Here is a 6,022-nt window from a genome sequence, read left to right as displayed (position 1 = left end):
TTTTTAAATGTTAGGAAATTTCTTCATAGTCGTACAGATTGTAAGTAGACTCAACTTCCTCTTCTACAAATCTTTTCTTTTATCATTTGTGTAGGTTTGAATTCAGAGTACTCAACCTTGATTAGTTGATATTATTGTGTCAAGGGATTTCTATCTTTTTTGTGGTTCAAAGGTCTATTTAATTAGGCTATTTAGATAATATTGTTTTGTTTTATTGAATTCTGGGTTATTCAATGATTAGTTTTTGGTAATAATCACTTTTTTTTAATAATCACGTTTTTACGGACACGTTAGTTAAAAGCAAATTTGTTTGCTGCTGTCTATATTTTTTCCTTATAGTAATCTCCAAATGCTTGCAATCTGATTGCATCCTTAGGAAAGTTTCCTAAGATAGTACAAAAATTAATAGTATTAAATACTCATAAAATGTAGATAAATAATAAAACTCACTGCTTCATATCTTTGACATGCATAGAGCTGGATGATCCCAGCATAAAAATTTAATTTATAAGTTTCAAGTTATGTTCAGAAAATCTACTTTGAAATCCAAGGTCTGCAGCATGGATGGCGTGGCGACAGTGACTTAGAACTAGATTCTTAGTCTTCCCTTTCAGTCAGTCTCCAAACTTGACTGGTCCTCTTGTCCTTGTGAGTTCTAACATTCTACTGCAACCACCACCACCATAGCCATTATTGTTTTGAATGTTATTGAGATTTTCTAAGAGTAGGCATTAAGCACAATGCCTATGATATTTCAGATAATTCTCCTAACAGTCTTGCTGCGGTCATTTTATCCCAGTGTTCCCCAATCGTTTATGCTGAGGTCAAAACCCTGTGTCTTGTTCTAAAGTTGCCACAATAAAACCCTAAATCAAACCAAACATCAATGATTATTACTCAGATTCCCTGCATACGTGTCACCTTCATACCTTTGTATGATACCTTAAATAGACTCTGTCACACTCTATTGTGCCAGTACCTGAGGTGCTGAATGGTGAATCTTCATACTTTGAAGTATGTAAATGGTTTACACAATCTTCTAGTGCATCCTGAGGAGTTAATTATAAGCTCAAAATAAGGGGATGGATTTTCTTAGAGTGGTAAAGAATGTTGGGGCCAAGAAGGACTTTAGAAATCACTGTCCTCAATTTCCATTTTTCTACTGGGGAAACTGAGGCCCAGGAAGTGGAACAGGTACTCCTGGGGAATATACATCATTCATGGTGCAACAAGGAAGAACCACTTCGCTGTTCATCCTTTGGCTATGCAAGCAGTGAGGGTCCTTGTGTGCCTATGTGGAGCTCAGGGAGAGGGATCCAATCACAGGGCTGCAAACTGCATATTGATCTATGGCACAGGGACACCCAGGAAGGTGACTGAGCCAAGACACATAGGCAGCTGGGGGTGGGAGTGGAGAAGAACCAGTGGCAAATTAGGCATAGCGGTGCTCAGTTCTGTTTACTGCCATTGTCCTTGTTCTTTCAAAGAAGAACCATCCTGATGATCCTGGTCACTGTGGTCAGGTGTTAGTTTCTGAGGCCATGTGCTATGTGTTGACTTTCTCAAGTGAGACGTATTGGCCTAGGAAATAATGTATTCTCATATTAAAAATAGAGAAAAGAGCATTGCCTTACTTATTTTCCAATTACAATGCCTCATAAAACATGGTATAAACTACAAAATTCTGCATAAATTATACTCAAGAATTGGAAGTTTGGATAGGAAAAAAAATCTTTCAGTAGCATTAACTAAAGGAAATAGATGCTTAGCATAGTTGTATGCCCATTATTGTATTAATTTTAAGGAAAGAAAATTGGTAGGCCACTTATTCCTTAACACAGAGAGAGAAAGAAAGGGAAAAGAGGGAAGGGGAAAGGAGGGGGGGAGAGAAAAGGAAAGGGAGAGGGAGACGGAGACAGAGAGAGACAGAGAGAGAGGCATGGATAAGAGAAGTCAGGTAGATTATTTTAACAAGAACCCCATCTTGGGCTGGCCAAATAGCTCAGCAGATTAAAGTGCCTGCAAGCAGGAGCAGGGCACAGAGGTTCGATCCCCAGGCTTGCTATGCCAACCCTGCCCCCAGGGCACACTGAGACAGGTAATTGAGACTGGGTGTGGTGGCACATGCTTGTATTCCGTGGTCTTGGGGGGTCTGTAAACAGGCGGATCACTATGAGTCCGATCTAGTAGTGAGACCCTGAATACCCTGTAAACCCTTACCTAAAATCCCCCCCCCAAAAGAACCCCATGTCTGGGACAAAGATATAGTTCAGCAGTATAAGCACCTGCTTGGCAAGCTTAACATCCTGAGTTGGATCCCTGGGAACTACAACAACAGCAACAACAAAAACTCTATCTCACCAACATGTGACCATCATCACAATTAATATACAAAATATGATATGTTTCACTAACATTTTATCGAATCATTGCATGTTTTGAAGGATAGTTATTACTTCATTTTAAGAGAATGAATGTTGAAGAAGATTAATGGTTTGACCACAGCAAGTCCCTAGGTGAGCTTTCACATGGATGTTGGCTTTTTCTTTCATTTCCAGTGCGTCTTGCAAAACCATCTTAAATTACCCACCAGCCACTCAGGAGAGACCCCCATGGACCTAAGTATCTCTCCTGGGAAGGAAAGAGCAACGAATGCCCTAGAAAATGACAGCATCCAGGCATAAGAGTGTTCTATGCAATTACCCATTTTTAGAAGCAAGAATAATAGCACAACAAATTTTAAAAGGTCTGAAGTCATTCTTTCAGTGCAAAGTTTCGAATAAATTGGCTATCATGTGAGTAGAAAATGTGCTCAACTTGTGATCAAAATACAAATGTTTTCAGCTTCAGCTGTTGTGAGTTCTGTGACTTGAGCACAGAAGTTTTTCCGAGAGTCAAACTCTCCATCCGTGCAGGGCTGTGTACCTCACAGGACTGAGACAGCTAGAGTCAGTGTTTCCCATGAAAGGGCTGTGAAAACTGAAATGAATGGGAAATGTGCAAGGAGGTGCTAAGGAGTTTCGCCTCTTTGATGCAAGATCTGAGTTTCACTGCCACCTTCAATCGTCTTTCTCAAGTTAGGATGGCCCTAAGTGAGTCACAGACCATGTGCCACACTAGGCTTAGGCCCATTTCAGACATTCAGATGAATTGACTCTGTAAAAAGAAAACAAAACAACTTCATTTTTTTTCTTCTTGCTTCTGTAGGGATGATCAAATCTGTGCTTGTTAAGTTAAAAAAAAAAAAGTTTTGTTGCACAGCATGGCTTGGTAGTGTGTCCAGTGTACTTAAGTAATAATACAAATACATAGGTGTGTTTTTCTCTATGACAGAAGTCCCAGCTGTTAAAATGCCAGGAATCCCATTTTCTAAAGTAGAGTCATTATAAAAGGCTTGGCTAGATTCCTAGAACCAGAGGCTCCCCAGTGAAAACCACCTGTTAGCAGTCTTTATTTTGTTGTTTGGAGTCTTGGAAGAATATAAATTATCCAGAGAAAGCAATATAGAGGGCCCACAGGGAAATTACTGTCCCCAAACAACTGAACGACTATCTACTTACACTTCAATTAGATGAGAGGATACATTCCAGTTGTATTCTCTGTTGATTGAAACTTTAAAAAAAAAGTAAAAATGATATTGAGAGCAGATCAAACAGTGAAACTGAGGTGTAGGTGAATGCCAACAAAAATATGAACCATGCAAATAAATCAGTAATGAGAATCCACTCCCACTGAGGGACTGGGCTTCCCACTGAGAAGTGTTTTGTGTTGGCTAAGGGGACAGGTCACTGCATTTGAATATTAAACCAGGAGAAGTATGGGGCTGTTGAAAGATTCTTCAAGCTGCAAACATCTCTGACATCTGTCTTGTTTGCTTCTACTCACAATAGTCAGTCCTTCATGTGGGTAGAGTTCAATATGCCCAATGAGTCACACAAGCTGACTCTTGCTTATCAGAACTTCTAGAGAGGTGGCTGACTCGTGCCTGTAGTGCCTTCACCTGAGAAGCAGCAGGGGTGCTGCCTAAGAGCAAAGGCTTCCAGTCAGTTCCTAAATCTCTGTCTGTACTTTAGTGTCCTCACTTGGCAAGTAGATATACTACTTAGGCTATTTTAGAAGGCTGTTGGGCAGATTACACCACTTAATATATGTAAAGTGCTTAGAAGAATTATCGGTAACATTGCCTGGCAAATAATCATTAGATGAGGTAGACTGACAAGCAAAATTAAATCAAGCTATTGCTATTTGCGATGCTCATTTTATCTCCAGAAGGCATTTTAGCTTTGTCTCGAGTATTCTTGGATCCTTCATGCCTGGGCTTTGTAGTGCAATGGTTAAGAGCATGAGTTAGGTCATCAAATTGCTTGTATTAAATTATGACTCAACTCTAGCTGTGATCTTGGATTAGTTGCTTAACCTCTCATGCCTCTGTTTCTTCATCTGTACTAGGGGATGATCACAATCATGGGGTTTCGAAGTTAACTAATGGTGAAGGAAGTCGTGGAAAGCACTACTCCAGGTCCTGGCACATGGTAAACACGGATTTAATGCTAATATCATCGTCATTTTCCTCTGACTTTCTCCCTTCCCATTCCTGGGACCACTCCCCTAATATCTGCCCTTTCCAAACTTTCCAGAGGAAACTGACCTCACAGTGGGAGGGGCGGCAAGCATCTGCAGTCACTGTGTCATCTCAGGATTGCATCATCCCTGTCCATCCTCCAGGCAGATACACTCCTTGTTGTCTTGCTATCATTTTGTTGTCTGGACTTCTTCTGTGGGCCTTTTGTCCTGATTCTACTCCAGGTTGCTGCTAGTATTTTTTGTTTCTGGGACACTTTCTTACTTGCTTTACAGGAATAGTCACATAGCTGGGATTTATTAGCACCTTTCTGAGGGTCACGGCCTGTGGGGCCATTATGACTGTTCTTGAGTGGTTACATTCATGACCTCCAGGCCAAAGGCTTTGTACCAGCAAGAGCATGGTAGGTGTGGGTAGATCTTCATGCCATTACATTTGAGAAATCAATGGAGCCTCCATTCTTAGTATTTGGAACCTTCTTTGGGCCGTGAAGAATCTAGGCAGGTCTTTCCCCCTGTCTCTTGCCTCCTTACCCAGTAACCATGCCTCCAATAAGTAGGACCAATCCTACATAACTGATATTCTATGGTTGTGGCCTCACTCATAAAAAATAGTTATAGATACAAATAAGTAGGCCAAAACTGTTCAGCTCCATCTATAAATTCTCTTTTTAAGAAATTATAATTTATTGTTTATGATCTATTTTTCTCTTTTTTTTTGTATTTTAGGGAAGGGTCTACAAGGGGTTCAGGGTCTCTCTTCTAGATCAGACACATAGTGATCCACCTGTTTTCAGCCTCCCAAGCACTGGGATTACAGGTGCATGCCACCACGTCCAGTCTCAATCACTGTCTCAGCGCACCCTGTGGAGGAAGGGCCAGCACAGCATGTAGGGGGTCGAACACCAGCTGCTGCATTCTGCCTAAGCAGGTGCTTTAGTCCGCTGAACTACCTGGCCAGCCCATAAGGAATTTTTATTATGGGTACACATGTGATATTTTAGTATATTTGTATGTGTGCTTAGTTTCATCAATAAATTTTGGAATTATAACTTTCATAAAATGACAGGTATATTAAATGGAAAGAAATAAAAATTACTGGCAATCATAATATAATGAGATTACTAGTATCTGCCTACTAAGGAGAAAACAACACTGATGGCAGAACAAACTGGTTCTCTGGGGTGTGGACACTAGTTTCATAATAGAGATGTTGCTTTGACCTATAAACCCACAACATTGCAATAAATTGAGTGACAGGTGCCTTAGATCTCAAGGAGAAATGATTCCCATAGTAGCTCGAATTTTCTTTTCTTCCTTCTAGCCACTTTCTTTTTTTTCAATCTTTTAACTTGTCTGTAACAGATTTCCTCTTTTCCCTGTTTGTGGTAGGGAGCTGTGTATTGGTGGATATTCAAAAAAAATAGGAAACTTGGAAGCT

The 6,022-nt window shown here is 40.3% G+C and overlaps 1 protein-coding gene across 3 annotated transcripts in view; it reads left to right on the top strand.

Annotated features, from left to right (window-relative positions):
• The window catches only part of Map2 (microtubule associated protein 2), a 306,953-nt gene that overhangs the window by 33,812 nt on the left and 267,119 nt on the right, over positions 1-6,022 (top strand). The gene's annotated exons all lie outside the window — the stretch shown is intronic.

Source organism: Octodon degus, unplaced genomic scaffold (genome assembly GCF_000260255.1).
Source record: "Octodon degus isolate 3935 unplaced genomic scaffold, OctDeg1.0 scaffold00016, whole genome shotgun sequence".
NCBI classification, from domain to species: Eukaryota; Metazoa; Chordata; class Mammalia; order Rodentia; family Octodontidae; genus Octodon; species Octodon degus.
This window is presented reverse-complemented; position numbering and strand designations above follow the sequence as displayed.